Genomic DNA, 16,593 nt, shown 5'->3' on the forward strand with positions numbered 1-16,593 from the left:
ACTTCTCCAGCTTGTCTAGGTCCCTCTGGATGGCATCCCATTCCTTTTAATCTTTGTCTAAATTGCAAAAGTAAACATCAGGTCACCTGAGGTGATTTTTTTTTTCCTATTGATGGAATCTATGACCTGTCTAGAAAGGAAAAATGCAAGAAAGCAAAACATGCCATTCGTTATAACTAGAATAGCTCTCCTTAAGTCAATGTTTCAGAGCTCTCATCTTCTGCTCAGATAAATGGAGAAAAAAGCTTCAAACCAAATCAGTAGCAACACGGCTGCATGAGTCAAACATGAGGGCAGGTGGGATCAGAGAAGAGTTTACAGCTGCCATGCAGCACTCCTGTTTGCTGGTGCCAGCTCTGCCCCATTTTTTAGTGAATATGTTGCTGCCACTGTTCCTACCATGATTCCTGGGGAAAAATTTTGTTCCCATCTTGTTGATGAAGCAGTCTTTATTTTTATTGGTCATTTGCCTTGACTGGCTTTGCCATCATCTTCACTTGATGAGAGGAAAAGAAGAATCATCGTAGAATGTGGAACAGCTCCCTTGTGAGGAAAATTTCAGGGAGCTGGGGTTCTTCAGCTGGGAGCAGAGGAGCCTGAGGAGTGACCTCATTCAATCTTATAAAGACATGAGTGGCGATGTCAGGACAGAGCCAGGCTCTGCTCCAGTGATGTCTAATCATAGGACAAGGAGCAATTGGTGCAAACTGGAGCAGAGGAGGTTCCAAGTGAACATAAAGAAAAGATTTTTCCCTGTGAGATGCCAGAGCCTGGAGCAGGCTGCCCAGAAAGGCTGTGGAGTCCTTCTCTAGAGACATTCAAAACCCACCTGGATGTATTCCTGTGTGACCTGTTCTACGTGGTCCTGCTCTGGCAGGGATGTTGGACTTGGTGATCTTTCAAAGTCCCTTCAAACCCCCAACCTTCTGTGAGTCATAGACTGGCTTGAGTTGGAAGTGACTTTAAAGGTCATCTAGTTGCAACCCCCATGCTGTGGGCAGGGACACCTCCCACAGGACCAGGTTGCTCAAAACCTGCTCTTAAACACTTGCATGGTAGTTTGTCTTTGTCTCATCTCTACTGCAAAAGAACTTGCTGCTGCATTCCACCTGAGATTATCCAATGCCATTCCCAGAGCGTGCACTCACCATTCCCTTGAGCTCAAGAATATCCGTTAAAGACTGTGTATTGTTTCTGCCGGAGAGTTAATGTATTTGTAATTTCCTTTTTCTCGACTCAAATACAAGGTGACAACTGTGTTCTTTGTGGTCTAGCATGATCTACTGCTCTGCAGGGACTGGGACCACTTGTGTGTGAGAAAGGGAGAGCAACTGCTTATTGATGTAGTGGAAGCAAATGAAGATAATGGAAAGGGCAGGTAAATGACAGCATCTTTCTGAAAGACCTGCAGAACTTCTCCTGCTTCTTCTGAAGCATGTGCAAATGTTGCCACTTCTTTGCCCTAAGGTGAGTCTGAAAATGCACTAGAGTAAAAGTTCAGAATAGGAGTAATTAAGGATGTCCTTATCGCTGTTCTCATTTTATGTCTCTTCTGTTTTCAGCAGTGGTTGTTTCCTTTCCACAAAGGTAGCAACAACTCTGAATGCTGATACAACAAATCTTGGCAGAGTCCCAAGCAAGATACCTTGTTCTGGGACTGCACTCAGCCTGAGCTTCTCGCATACATGACAGGCATGCAAAGATTTTTCCTAGGCTGGACTAGCCACCTCTGCTAGTAAGAGGCCCATACATAGTTTGAGAGTCTAGATTTAGGTCAACTAGGCACTGATGAGGTTGAGAAAGATTAGGCATTACACAAAATGATCTGGAAGGCCTTGCAAGAATTTTGTCCCAGCAAGAAGTTTAATCTAAGCTTGCTCTGTTTAGTGAAATGCATTTCTGTACAAGGAAAATGCTGATTTTGTATTGCTGTAGCCAGCACTGCACCAGTGCATTTGTGGTAGGACAAATACTGCTTTTTCTCCAGCTTACATTGCACAAGTGGATTCTTGACAAGACAAATACTCATTAGTTTTCTATTGCTGTAGTCTCTGTTGCACTCTGCAATATGCTCTTGTACATGACCTACGAATGCTTTCCTCTACAACTTGTATAACAGTCAGAACATTAAGGTCCTGGGAGGTATCAAATGAATTCTGGCCAGCAGCATGAGAGGTGATTCTGCCCCTCTGCTCTGCTTTCGTACAACCTCCCCTTGAGCGCTGCATTCAATTCTGGTGCCCCCAGCATATGAAGGATGTGATCCTGCTGGAACAGATCCAGAGGAGGCCATAAAGATCATTCGAGGGCTGGAGAACCTCCTCTATGGGGATAGGCTGAGAGACATGGAGTTCTTCAGCCTAGAGAAGAGCAGCCTCCAGAGAGACCTTGGAGTAGCCTTCCAGTAACTGAAGGGGGCCCACAAGAAATCCAGTAAGAGTCTTTTTACACGGGCTTGTAGAGGCAGGATGAGAGTGAATGGATTGATGCTTGTGGGAGGCAGATTTAGGCTGGAGATTAGGAAGTAATTATTTCCAGTGAGGGTGATGAGACACTGGAAGAGGTTGCCCAGGTTGGTGGTGGATGCTGCCCTTCCCTGGAGATGTTGAAGGCCAGGTTGGATGAGGCCTTGAGAAACCTGGTCAGGTGGAAGGTGTCCCTGCCCATGGCAGGTGGGTTGAAACTAGATGGTCTTTAAAATATCTTCCAGTCCAGACTATTCTATGGATCACTTCCACCTTTCATGTTCATGTCCAGCTGTTCAGCAGGACTGCTTGATGACTTTGGATTTGGCTTCTAGAAAAGTGTCCTCTAAGAGAGAGAAACCATTGTTTATTTGAACAAGTTACTTAAAGAAAAAACAAACACCATAACAGTTCTGCAAATCAGGGGATGTATTCAATAATACACAGCTGAAACACTGGGCTCACTGCTGGGATGTGATCATTGAGAGCCAAACCTGCGCATTTGTATTTTCTCCTCATGCATTTGTTATTATGCAGAGTCTCTGTCCCATAGGTTGCTTTAAAACCAATATTTACAATAAGAGATCATTTGTGTTGTTTTCTAGTCCTTGAGAATATAATAAAACATTTGAAATAGAATCATGGAATGCATTGGAAGGGACCTCTAGAGGTCATCTACTCCAACTCCTCTCCAGTAAGCAGAGACATCCAGTGCAGAGCCACAAAGGTGCTGAAGGCAGGGGAACATCTCTCTACGATGAAAGTCTGAGGGAGCTGGGGCTCTTTAGCCTGGAGAAGAGGAGCCTGAGGGGTGACCTCATTCGTGTTGATAAGGATGTGAAGGGAAGTGTAAGGAGGACAGAGCCAGGCTCTGCCCAGGGATGTCCAATGATAGGACAAGGGGCAACGGGTGCAAGCTGGAGCAGAGGATGTGAACATAAGGGAAGACTTTTCCATTCTGAGGGTGCCAGAGCCCTGGAGCAGACTGCCCAGAGGAGTTGTGGAGTCTTGTTCTTTGGAGATGTTAGAAACCACCTGGATCTGTTCCAGTGTGACTTGGGTGATGCTACTTTGACCTTTCAAGGTCTCTTCCAACCAATGACATTCTCTGATTCTTTGACTCTCTGTCATTCTGTGATTCCCAACTAGATCAGTTAGTTCAGAGCCCCATCAAGCCTGATCTTGTGTGCCTGCAGGGATGGGCCTCTACCACCTCCCTGGGCAACCTGTTTCAGTGTTCCACCACCCATAATAAAGAACTTCTTCCTACTAAGGAATGCCAAGTCTCAAGATGGCCTTTTCCATCAATACATTTTCTTGGTATGTTGCATTAATGTTTTTTTACTCTCTCTTTCTACAGGTACCAAGTATTTGCCTGACAACCAGAGGGTGCCACTCCATCTGTGCCTACTAGCAAACATGTGGAACATTTCTGTTCTCCAAAGATACCTTTTAAAAGAAGACACTTTCAATCAGGTTTGGACATTTGTCATTTGTGGCATTTGATGCATTCTATAGAGTTTTAGGCAATTTATTGCATTATTTGTTTTAACTGATGCATTGATAATGCCTAATATTGTCCCTGTTGATGGTTCTTGTAATATGCTAAGCTCTCATAGAAAAGGTGTGGTGTAAAAACTGGAGCAGCTGAGAGCAGAATAGACAGTTCAAATAAGTCAAGATTTGGCTACAGAAATAAGGGAAATTGCAGATGACACCAAGTTAGGTGGCAATGTTGATTTGAATGAGGGTAGAGAGGCTCTTCAGAGGGATTTGGATAGGCTAGATGAATGGGCCAACATTAGTGGGATGAGTTTCAACAAAGCCAAATGCCAGGTCCTGCACTTGGGTCACAATAACCCCAAGCAATGCTACAGGTCTGGGGAAGTGTGGCTGCAGAGGTGCCTGGCAGAAAGGTATCTGGGGTTTGTAATAGACAGGAAACTGAATATGAGCCAGTAGTGTACCCAGGTGGCCAAGATCAATGTCACCCTGGCTTGTATTAAAAATGCTGTGGCCAGCAGGAGTAGGGAAGTGATTGTCCACTTCTACTCAGCTTTGGTGAGGCCACACCTTGAGTATTGTGTTTAATTTTGAGCACTGCAATACAAGAGAGATGTGGAGCTGCTGGAAGGGGTCTAGAGGAGAGCAATGAAGCTGAGGAAGGGCCTGGAGAATAAATCTTATGAGGAGCAACTGAGGGAACTGGGGACAATTCGTTTGAGAGGCTAAGGGGAGATCTCATTGCTGTCTACAACTACCTGAAGGGACATTGTGGAGAGGCTGCTGCTGGTCTCTTCTCACAGGTATTTGGAGACTGAACAAGAGGGAATGGCCTCAAGCTGAAACTGGGTAGGTTTAGATTGGACATTAGGAAGAAGTCTTTCATGGAGAGAGTGGTCAGGCACTGGAATGAGCTGCCCAGGGAAGTGGTTGAGTCACCAACCCTGGATGTATTTAAGGGTTGTTTGGATGTGGTGCTTGGGGATATGGTTTAAGGTGAATCTTGTTGAGTAGGGTTATAGGTTGGACTTGGTGATCTTGAGGGCTGATTCTGTGGTTCTGTGAATCTATTAGCATTATCCCTGTGACCCCTACGTGCAAAGCCCAATGAATAGAAACCTAACAAAACATAAAGACCGAAGCTTGCTTTCCTGTTGGATATTAAACTGGACTCTTGTTACTTGGAAAATCTCTGTGCTCTAAATAGCACACGGTCTCCATGGCAATGTGCAGTTCAGTTTTTAACTTTTCCACACAAAAAAATGGTAATTTATTTGTTTTAAGCACTCCCACAATTGTCATAGTTATGAAAACCTCAGGATTGGGCATATTCCAGGAGCAGGGAAGCCACCAGGTTAAAGACTGGGTTAAGTGCCAGGAAGAGCCTGACCTAAAGGTCATTATTGCCTAATTATATTATTATTTCCTGTCCTCTCAGCTTGTGAAGAGGCACTCAAAGCATTAGGCAGTCAGCAGGCTTGGAGCATTCACAGAAATGTTGTTTCTTTTGTTCTTGGTGCTGAGGGCTTCTCTGTAAATGAATGCAGCCTGTGGTGAAGTAGAGGCATAACAAATCCTGTGCCCAGAGTGCCTGACTCCAGCAGCTGCTATGGTTACAACCTTTTTGTTTTTTTCCTTTCTTGTATTTTTTCTTTTTCAAATAAAAATATTTGTGATGAGGGCACACATTGTCATCTCCTTGAGGAAGCAAGGCAACGAGTTTACATTGTCTGCATTCTTTCTGCATTGTTTGGTACTTAGATAGCTTGGCTTTCTACTATGAAAGTCCTTGGCCTTCAGACTGTCAGGGCCCTGCCTGGTGAAGTGCTAAGAGTTTTGGTTTCAATCCAACAGAGCACTCGGGCAGATGTTCAGCTGCAAGTATAAAGGTAATTTTTACTGGAGATAGGGAAAAAGAAATCTCATGTCCTAACCTCAGAGCCCTCTGTGATTTCCTTGACTAGAACTGGAACATTCACTACCTCTCACATTTAACCTGCAACTCAGCAATTCCTAAATTTTGATCCCTGGATCTCCTGCCTATATCTGCCTTCCTCAGGGTTCAATCCATTCCTTCTTGTCCTGTCACTACTAGTCGCAGTAAAAAATATCTCCCCAGCTTTCTTTAAGGCCTCTTTCAGGTACTGGAAGGTCTCCCTGAAGCCTCCTTTTTCTGCAGGTTGAACAGATCCAACTCTTGCAGCCTGTTCTCATGTGGGAGGTTCTTCAGCCCTGTGATCATCTTCGTGGCCTCCTCTGGACCTGCTCCAGCAGTCTCATGTTCCTCTTACACTGAGGGCCCCAGAACAGGATGCAGCACTCACAAGTCTCACGAGAACAGAATAGAGAGGGAGAATCATCTTAGGTATTTATAGGCTGGATATTAGGAAGAAGTTAATCACAGAGAGAGTGATTTCCCATTGGAATGGACTGCCCAGGGAGGTGGTGGAGGCACCGTCCCTGGGGGTCTTCAAGAAAAGCCTGGATGAGGCACTTAGTGCCATGGTCTAGTTGATTGGTTAGGGCTGGGTGCTAGGTTGGACTGGATGATCTTGGAGGTCTCTTCCAACCTGGTTGATTCTATGATTCTATGATTTGTAGCCTGACAGTAAATGTAAGCTGGAGTAAGTATTAGTATGGAACAGAAATGAGTTCTTTCTCTGCATGTTACTTAGAAATTTCTGACTGAAGGCACTGGAACCGTAGAAGAGAAATTATCAGCCCCCTTGCATGATTCACTAAAGATATTTCCATCAAAGCAAAACACATTTGTCTTTCACTTGTTACAGACATACTCTTTTCTGACCACATAAAAGTGTCCCTCCTGAGACCTTGTCCAGTGCTTAACCCAGCTCAACAAGCAAATTGTACTCTTAGTAGCTTGCTTTTGACTTGCTGAATGTATATAATGGATAGCTTTTTACTACAGCCAGTCCCTAATGTTGCATGTTCAGCTGGGTCAGAGTTCTAGTACATGCAACATTGGCATCAAAAAGGTCAAGGGAAAAAAAGAAATCATAGAATCACAAACTGTTAGGGGTTGGAAGGACCTCTACAGATCAAGTCCAACCCCCTTGACAGTGCAGAATCACCTAGGATAGTTCACACAGGAATGCATCCCGGTGAGTTTTGAAAGTCCCCAGAGGTGACTCCACAACCTCTCTGGGCAGCCTGTTCCAGAGATCCAGTACCCTCACTGTAATGAAGTTTCTCTTCCTGTTGAGGTGGAACCTCCTGTGTTCCAGTTTGTATTCATTGTCCCTTGCCCTGTCACTGGGAACTATGAAAAAGGACCTTGACACCCACCCCTCAGATACTTAGAGACATCAATAAGGTCCCCTCTGCACTCCAGACTAAAGGTCTCTCAGACTTTCTTCATAGCAGACATCCCACAATCCTCATAGCTCTCCATTGACCTCTCTCCAGCAGATCCACACGCAGTCTTGCAGGTGTGGTCTCAGCAGAGCAGAGTAGAGGGGCAGGAGAACCTCCTTAGAGCTGCTGGCCACAGCTTACTTGATGCACCCCAGGATGCCACTGGCCACCTTGGCCACAAGGGCACACTGCTGTCCTATGCAGAATTTGGTGTCCATTCAGACTCCATGGTCTTATCTTTGGGGGTGCTGTGTCCCCTTGTTCTACTGCTGGTTGCCTGGCAGAAGAGACCAACCCCCACCTAGCTACAGCCTCCCTTCAGGTAGTTGTAGACTGCAATGAGGTTACCCCTGAGCCTCTTCTGCAGGCCAAACAATCTCAGCTCCTTCAGCCTCTCCTCATAGCGCTGTGTTCAGGCCCCTCACCAGCTTCACTGCCCTTCTCTGGACATCTTCCAGTACCTCAATATCTCTCTTGAATTGTGGAGCCCAGAACTTGACACAGTACTGAAGGTGTGGCCTGGCCAGTGTTGAGTACAGGGGCAGAATAATCTCTCTTGTCCTACTGGCCACACTGTTCCTGGTCCAGGCCAGGATGCCATTGGCTGTCCTGCCCACCTGGGCACACTGCTGGCTCCTGTCCAGCTACTGTCTACCAGCACCCCCAGGTCCTTTCTCAGCCTTTGTGTAGTGTGGTATGTTACATATTCAGACAAGAAAGGCTCAACCCACCACAAATACAAAACATAAAGCTGCTTCCATGAGCCATGAAAACAGGAGAAGCCTCAAAGGTATCTGTTATTGCCCTGCATGTACACAAGGACCTGGCCAGAACATTTACACCACATTTTGACATCTCTTTGAGAATCTCTACTTCCTTTCTCCCTCATTTCCTCTGAGGCACAGCTCATATTTTGTAGCTCAGGAATAGCAGACCATGATTACATTTCTACATGGTGATTTTTGAATCTCAGATATGAAAAAAAAACAACCACCCAACCTCAAACCTAAACCAGCAAACATGCAGCATTTCAAATGTCTTTTTTTTTTCCTCCCCTACTTCTACATCGTGACTGAGATTTGTCACACTCAATCATTCCCACTTCATCAGCGTAAGACTGACTGCTCTGGCACGGTGTGTTACAGGTAGATAAGATAGGCACTGTTGTCATTATGTTGAAGAAGTCAGGATGATCAGGGGACACAGAGATTAAATTTCACCCTTCCTACAGAAAGCAGAGGCTTGACTGCTGCACAACTTGCTGCTTAGGCTATTTGCATAAGCAGCAGCCTAATACCAAACTTTTGGAATAAAACCAAGTTGTGCAAGCTTTAATTCCATGAGATCTACCTCACTCATTTAAAGCCTGTATTAATTAGGCTTAAACTGGCTCTTGTGATTTGACAAGACAATATGTTAATTGAAATAACTTGCCTTAAGTCTGTGTTTCAACTCTTGGTATCTCAAATTAGTACTTTAAAAAGGAATTGAAGAACAACATAGCAAAAAAAAAGGAAGGAACTATTCTGCATATGAGTATTTTGCACTGAGTTACATGAGCTTATGATGGAATATTCCACATCCCTCAGACAGAAATTAGGTTGTCTGCAAAATTTTCTGTGTGGAGATATATGGAACAGGATCTAGAACTCTTTGGATGAGCTACAACCTGTACAAATCCAAACTACTCACCTTATTTAGATCACTTAATATTGCTATCAATTTCTTTATGCCTTTTACTCACCAGCCTTGTCTGTGTGGTTCCAGTGGTCAGTCCTACAGTCCTGTGAAAAGCTGAAAGGAGTGGAGAGAAGCAATGACAGAACTTGCAGCATCTCTGAGGCCTCTAAAGTCGATTTATAGCCCAGGTGAAGTATTCTGCCCTACTGAAACTTTTAGAAGCACTGCTGTCCCACATCTCTGTATTTGGATCACAGGATGTTAGGGATTGGAAGGGACCCAAGGAGATCATTGAGTCCAACCATCCTGTCAGAGCAGGACAATACTATCTAACACTGATCACAGAGGAACACATCCAGACAGGCCTTGAAAGTCTCCCTAGAAGGAGATCCCACAACCTCCCTGGGGAGCCTGTTCCAGTGCAGCCCATTCCAGTTCCTGGACTCAGTGCAGGACCAGAAAGATGTGGCATTTCAGGTCCTCACCACTCTCATTGTGCAGAACTTCTTCCTGATGTCCAACCTAAATCTCCCCTGCTCCAGTTTCAAACCATTGCCCACTATCCTATCACTACAAGCCCTTCTAAACAGTCTCTGCCCAGCCTTCTTGTAGGTCCCCAAAATCTTGATGTATCCACATGTGCAACAAATGGGTGCAGAGTTTCCCAATTGGAGATTATGTTGATTTCATCTGAGCCTGAATGTTGAATCATTGGAGGTTCAGCCACTTACCTCTGATTGAGAAACTTCAGGTTTCTGAATTTGTTTAGCACAAAAATGACCTGTTATTAAAGTCTGAAGATTAAACCATGCCATCAGTTCAACTGGATTTGGCTGTGGCCACTTTAACTTTCAGTTGTAATGAAAAAGGCAGATTTAGGGTGATTTTCATAAGTCTTAAAATAAATAAACAGAAGGAAAACATTTCTGCCACAGGTCAGTGAAAATCAGAGAGGCCTAAGGCAGAGCCTAAACAGAATTACCCCACAAGCTGCCCATCTGAGAGGGGGAAAATTCCCAACTGAACCAACAGAAATATATTTAATGTGATTGAAGTTTAAAATCTCACCACTGTGGAAGTTTTCACTTTTTGTTTTCTATTATTTCCAAATTCTAGGTGAGGCAATCATAGCTATCAATTTATTTGCATCCTGATAACTGAAAGGCTGGAGCACCTCTGCTCTGAGGACAGGCTGAGGGATCTGGGGTTGTTCAGCCTGGAGAAGAGAAGGCTCCAGGAGGGCCTTAGAGCTGCCTTCCAATACCTGAAGGGAAGCTACAGCAAGGCTGCAGAGGGACTTTTCTTAAGGGTGTCTAGAGACTGGACAAGGAGCGATGGTTGGAAGCTGAGAGAGAGTAGGGTTAGACTGAGTCTCAGAAAGAAGTGGTGAGACTCTGGAATAGGCTGGCCAGGGAGGTTGTGGATGCCTAGAGACAGGACAAGGGGAAAAGGTTTGAAGCTGAGAGACTAGATCTTGGGAAGAAGTCCATCAGTACATGGGTGGTGAGACGCTGGAGCAGGTTGCCCAAGAAGGTTGTGGATGCCCTCTCCCTGGAGATATTTAAGACCAGGTTGGATGAGGCTTTGAGCTACCAAGTCTAGCTGAGAGGCATCCCTGCCCATAGCAGAGGGGTTGGAGTAGATGATCTCTGAGGTCCCTTCCAACCAAAGCCACTCTATGAAGAGTGACAGTTAAGAGGTTTGTTTTCCCCTGGGACACTTCAGTGGGAGAAGAAACTCCACTGCTTTGTGTTTCATCCTTAATTGCTTCTGAAATGACTTTGCTGTGTGTAAAAAATGTGTCTGTTTCATGTGTCATGGAATCACATTCTTGCTCAATGTATCGCTGCATATTTTTGGACATAGAGCAGTGAAATTCTGCATGCAGAGCTGTTCATCTTGCCAAAAGGAAACCAAGAAAAAACAGAAAGAGAAGAGGAAATAAAACAAAAAGAGAGAACTCTGTAAAATTTTCTAGGGAATACATTTTCCTTGCAGCTAACAGCATACAGCTGAACTACCATGGTGAAACAACAAAATAACTCCATTATCATGCTTCTACTGATGGGGAAATGAAGAAAATCATCTAAGATCTGTGCCTTGCTGTTCCTCAACAGATTTCTTTTCAACTAAAAATAGTTCATTTTGAATGATTTCAGTTATTGAGGCATGAGGCAGAAAGACCTATTTTGGGAAATAAAACAACAGTTTTGACAACTGTTAAAGTGATTTGTAGGTTGTCAGTGCAGTACACCTAAGTTAATAGGTGACAAATCCCTGGGCATGGCCCCAGGATTTAGTACCCTCTGTACAGCAGAGATTTTTCTCTGGGGTGAGGGATTTTCAGGAGGGGGGAAATTCAGGGCTTATCATAAGCTGTGTCTCCCTTTTGGACACCTGCATCCTTGCCCTTCTAATTCCTGATATGGAAGCCAGCAGGCTAGCATGGATCAGCATTGATGTGCTCCTCCACCTTGACTGATGTATTTCTAACCAGCCTCTTTCCTGGTGAATCACCCTACAGTAGGAACATTCATATCAGTGCCAACTGTATGATCCCCACGGGGACAAGAACAGCATGAGTGTAATACCTAATTAAAACTGCAATGAAGTAGGGCAGCTAATATTTCACAAACAGCAGCAAGGCCTCTAATTTTTAATAGTTTAGGCTTCCTGTATTTACTCTGAGCAACAGAAATGCAATGAAAGTGCAGGCAGAAAACACATACCACAATGGATTATTGGTATAAATATTAATGGCCCCCAACTAATGCTGTACTTTAACTCCTGCCAGTACATTTGGCAGGGGATTAATGTTACCCTTCTCCTTGTTCAAGATTGCCAGAAGAGGGTTAAGTAGTGCCAGAGGAAAGAGCAGATGAGAAAGTCCTGCTTTCTGTCACAGAAGAAACATAAGACAGTAGTAAAGAAATGTAATCCTGCTCTCAGATGCCACAATTGCTTATAATATCAAAGGATTATTTTCAGAAGTCCTCGATCCAGGCTTTTGCAAAGCCTCCTGGGGCTCACTGCTCTGCAAAACTGAGTGAGATAGGATCCTTCTCTCAGTTTTACCACCTTTCTGGCTTAAACCTAGGATGGAAGTAGCATGAAAAGTAAGAGCATTTTCAACTTCAGTGGCATCAAGGAATTACAGAATATTACAATGGCTCAGTTTGAAAAGGACCTCTACTCCAATCCCCTTGCTATGGGCAGGGAAGTCTCTCAATTACACTTGGCTGCCCAAGCCCTCTTCCAACCTGGCCTTGAACTCTTTGAGAGAAGAAGCATCCACAGCCTTCCTGGGAAACCTACTCTAGAGTCTCACCACCCTCAAACTGAAGACCTTCTTCCTAAGATCTAGTCTCTCAGCTTCAAACCATTCCTCCTTGTCCTCTCTCTAGATACCCTTAGGAAAAGTCCTTGTCCAGCCTTCTTGTAGGATCTCTTTAAGTATTGGAAGGCGGCTCTAAGGTCCCCCCAGAGTCTTCTCCAGGCTGAATAACACCAGATCCCTCAGCCTGTCTGCATATGAGAGGTGCTCCAGCCTTGGATCATCTTTGTGGTCTCCTCTGGACTCGCTCCAGCAGCTCTGTGTTCTTATGCTGGGGACACCAGAACTGGATGCAGGATTTGAGGTGAGGTCCCAGCAGAGTCAAGGGGGAGAATCCCCTCTCTTGCCCTGCTGCCCACACTCCCCTGGCTGCAGCCCAGCACACAGCTGCCTTCTGGGCTGTATGAGGGCACTGCTGGCTCATGGGGAGCTTCTCAGCAGCTAACATCCCCAAGTCTTTTTCTTGAGGACTACTCTCAACCCACTCTGCACCCAGCATGGATTTGTGCCTGAGGTTGGCCCAGCCCAGATGCAGGACCTTGCAGCTTGGCTTGTTGAGCCTGATGCAGGAGGGCAGTGACTTAGGAAAATGTGTACTAATGCTATTGAAAATGTTGTTTAATTCCCAGAGAGAACATGGCCTATTGGATTATTTGTTTACCATGCCTGTCTGAAACAAAGAAACTTCTACAGGCTTCATGGAACTAGATGACTTCATTTTGCTGTCACATAGCAAGCACTTTGAACCTGACCTTCTTTGCCTCACAGGTCTTACAACTCATCCAGGAGCATTTGCTGTCAGAAGCAAGTTTCCTCACTTAACAGCTGCTGCTGTGAGCCCACGTTCCAGAGAACAGCCCTAGGTGAGCAGAGCACAAGCGTTTGGTGTGAAAAGAAGCTCTAAACTTTTACATTCATTTATAGTTTCTATCAAACCAACCTAGGACAAGACAGCCTAAGTTCTAAATACCTATTTTTATGCATAGTTATGCATGTAAAGACAGCTCAGCACACTTGTGTAGAAGGGGCTGTCTCAGCAGAGTTTTCATATGGTGATGAGTTGCAATTCAACCTCTTGCACTACCGAAACAGCAATTCCTCAGTTACTAACCCACCCCTGCCTTATTGATGTCTCTCCCCTTAATAAACTTTGATTAGCTGGGCTAATGAGATGGAAGTAAGCACCGAATTGCTTACGGCAATCTAAGTTCCAGGTAAGTAAATGGTTTACTTTTGTTGAGTTGTTACATGTAAGAGTAGCTCCTTCTGGCATTTTGAAGGACCTCCTCATGCATTTCTTTGCAGGTTTTCAAGCCTCTCTGCAAATCTGGAATTTGAGCTGTAATATGAGGTTTTGGAGTCTGATGATATAACAGCTGGCATGATTCTGTGCTTGGCTTGAGAAGCTTGTTTGAAACAAACCCAAAAGTTTTGCCTTTGGTACCTTGAAGAAGGCCAGGCTTTGATCCCTGTATTGCTTATTACCTGGTTCTTTTGTGTAAATGATGCAGGTTCCCTTTGGAGGGAAAGGGGAGTTGGGCCTCAAATCCTATGAGGAGAGGTTGAGGGAGCTGGGCCTGTTTAGCCTGGAGAAGAGGAGGCTCAGGGGTGATCTTATTACTGTCTACAACTACCTGAAGGGGTATTGTAGCCAGGTGGGGGGTGGCCTCTTCTCCCAGGCAACCAGCAATAGAACAAGGGGACACAGTCTCAAGTTGTGCCAGGGTAGGTATAGGCTGGATGTTAGGAAGAAGTTCTTCACAGAGAGAGTGATTTCCCATTGGAATGGGCTGCCCAGGGAGGTGGTGGAGGCACCGTCCCTGGGGGTCTTCAAGAAAAGACTGGATGAGGCACTTAGTGCCATGGTCTAGTTGATTGGTTAGGGCTGGGTGCTAGGTTGGACTGGATGATCTTGGAGGTCTCTTCCAGCCTGGTTGATTCTATGATTCTCAAAGAAGCCAGGACATGTTGGAGCTTACTGTATTTTCCAAGTGAAGGAAGCCTGCACTGTACCAAATCCATGCCTGACCCAGCAGTAACTCTGCTGGGGGGACAGTCTTTGGATAGGGACTGAAACTCCTAACAGGAGATATTTTGTGTGTGTGTGTGTGTGCTAAAAACATATGTTTTAATTTAAAAGCAATCAAAACAGTGTTGTGCTGTGAGGAGGGGTAGTAGGCTTCCTCATCTTTGCTGTATGGGCTATGGGTTTGTGCACGGTTGTTCTCCATGCCTGGTGGGACCAGTGGCACTGTATTACACTAGGTGACACAACTGAAGGAAGTATGGCATGAGTCATCCCAGTGGTTATGTATGCAGAGGAGGAAAGCTTTACAATTAAGCACTTGAAGGAAAAAGCCTACAAGGAATGCAGGTGATTCTTTGTGTTGCTTTTCTTTATGTAGAGAAGGCCTTATCAGAGAAAAGGAGTTTTGCTACAACTCAGTCAAGGGAATCAACACATCCTTGGTGACCTGAGGCTGAGGAATTGGTCACTTTCTATTCACCCAATATTTGGTCTACCAAAATAACAAAGTTCCTACTGAAGGAGGGGAAACCTCGGAGTGAGGTTACATTTCCTGTGGAAGCCTGAGTCTGAAACCTGTCCATGTGAGTTCTGACTGAGTTGGATTTGCTGCTGGAAACCACAGGCTATTCCTTCAAGACTGGCAGCAGCCCTTTACATGTGATGGACTGGCCATGGCCACACAAGACTTACAGATTACACATATGGCAAGAGTCTAAATGCAGTATCACAAAGAGCTTTGGTTGAAAAAAGACCCATTAGCTGAGATAGGATCAGGCTGAAGGCATCTGCTAAGTAGCAGAGTGGGGGCAGTTTTGGGTGGGCACCAACATTTAAACTGTTGAGTAGGTAGATGTCTTGTGAGAATAGGCAGCTTCAGATTTTGGCTGCAATTCAAGAGGGATTTTTCTGAGTCATTGTTTGCACTCAGGAGCCTCAGTGTACTTGCATCCCCTTTTAGAAGATGAGGTCTTTCAGTGAGCCAGCAGTGTGCTCATGCAGCCCAGAAAGCAAATCATATCCTGGGCTGCATCAGGAGTGTGGCCAGCAAGGCAAGAGAGAGGATTTTGCCCCTTTGCTCTGCTGAGACCCCCATCTCCAACACCATGTTCAGTTCTGGTGTCCTCAGCATGAGAAGGACACAGAGCTGGTGGAACAAATCTGCAGGAGGGCAACAAAGATGATCCAAGAGCTGTGAGGGCAGCCTGAGGGAGCTGGGATGGTTCAGCCTGAAGAAGAGAAGACTCTGGTGGGACCTTAGAGCTGCCTTCTGGTACCTGAAGGGATTCTACAGGAAGACTGCAGAGGAACTCTTCCTAAGGTGTCTAGAGACAGGACAAGGACTAATGGTTTGAAGCTGAGGGATTGGATCTTAAGAAGAAGGTCTTCAGTTTGAGGGTGGTGAGACTCTAGAGTAGGTTACCCAGGAGGGTTGTGGATGCCTCCTCTCTCAGGGAGTTCAAGGCCAAGTTGGATGAGACCTGGGGCAACCAAGTGTAATTGAGAGACATCTCTGCCCATAGCAGGGGGGTTGGAGTAGATGATCTCTGAGGTCCTTTCCAAACTGAGGCATTCTGTGGTTCTATGAATACACTTAGTTCTCACTCCCTCTGAGATCTGAGCCTTCAAACTGATGGCTGTAATATGCCTGCTGCCGTGACCATGTTGTAGTCTTGGCAGGGGCTAGCCCAGAGCAACAGCAGAATGCTGGAACTTTAAATTACTCATACAAATACAGCAAGAGTTCTTGCAGGGTCTTGGGGCTGAAGTATTTATAATTAGTTAGTTACCCATACTTAAAGTGAACAAGATTGAGCTATTCCCTCACTAATGAGAAGAAATCTCCTTGGCCAATTGCAGTGTGCTAAGCCACCGAGCTTGTTTTATAAATGAGATTAATGACTCAATTTGTAGTAAATGCTTCAGCAAGGAGAAACTTATTTTGTTATACTAATTGTGTCACATATGTGCCTCCAAACACCGACTGTGCAAAACTGGATTTCCCTGTGGTGCTCAAGATGGCTGGCCTCTGTGATTTTATTAATGCCACTTGCTCCAGTTTCTCTGCTGCAACTGATCATTTTGATCTTTGTGCTTAATGCTGTAGCATAAATGCTGGTGTTGCTTAAAATCATTATCATGTGGTAGAGTTCTCCCCATTAGTGAAAAGACAAGAGTCTCTCTAACATAGGCTGTTCAACCCTATTGTC

The 16,593-nt window shown here is 45.0% G+C and overlaps 1 protein-coding gene and 1 long non-coding RNA gene across 2 annotated transcripts in view; both read left to right on the top strand.

Moving 5' to 3' along the window:
* Positions 1–1,312: 1,312 nt before the first annotated feature.
* LOC135186537 (uncharacterized) lies at positions 1,313–9,174 on the top strand. Its single transcript, XR_010307011.1, has 3 exons — positions 1,313–1,467; positions 3,826–3,941; positions 9,111–9,174. It is a non-coding gene; the product is annotated as an uncharacterized LOC135186537 (long non-coding RNA).
* Positions 9,175–13,130: 3,956 nt separating this feature from the next.
* Positions 13,131–16,593, top strand: part of FSHR (follicle stimulating hormone receptor) — a 326,011-nt gene continuing 322,548 nt past the window's right edge. Inside the window, exon 1 of the mRNA XM_064164314.1 lies at positions 13,131–13,220. The gene's annotated coding sequence lies outside the window, so the exon portion shown is untranslated. The remainder of the gene's footprint in view (positions 13,221–16,593) is intronic.

This window comes from Pogoniulus pusillus, chromosome 25, assembly GCF_015220805.1.
Source record: "Pogoniulus pusillus isolate bPogPus1 chromosome 25, bPogPus1.pri, whole genome shotgun sequence".
Classification (NCBI taxonomy): domain Eukaryota; kingdom Metazoa; phylum Chordata; class Aves; order Piciformes; family Lybiidae; genus Pogoniulus; species Pogoniulus pusillus.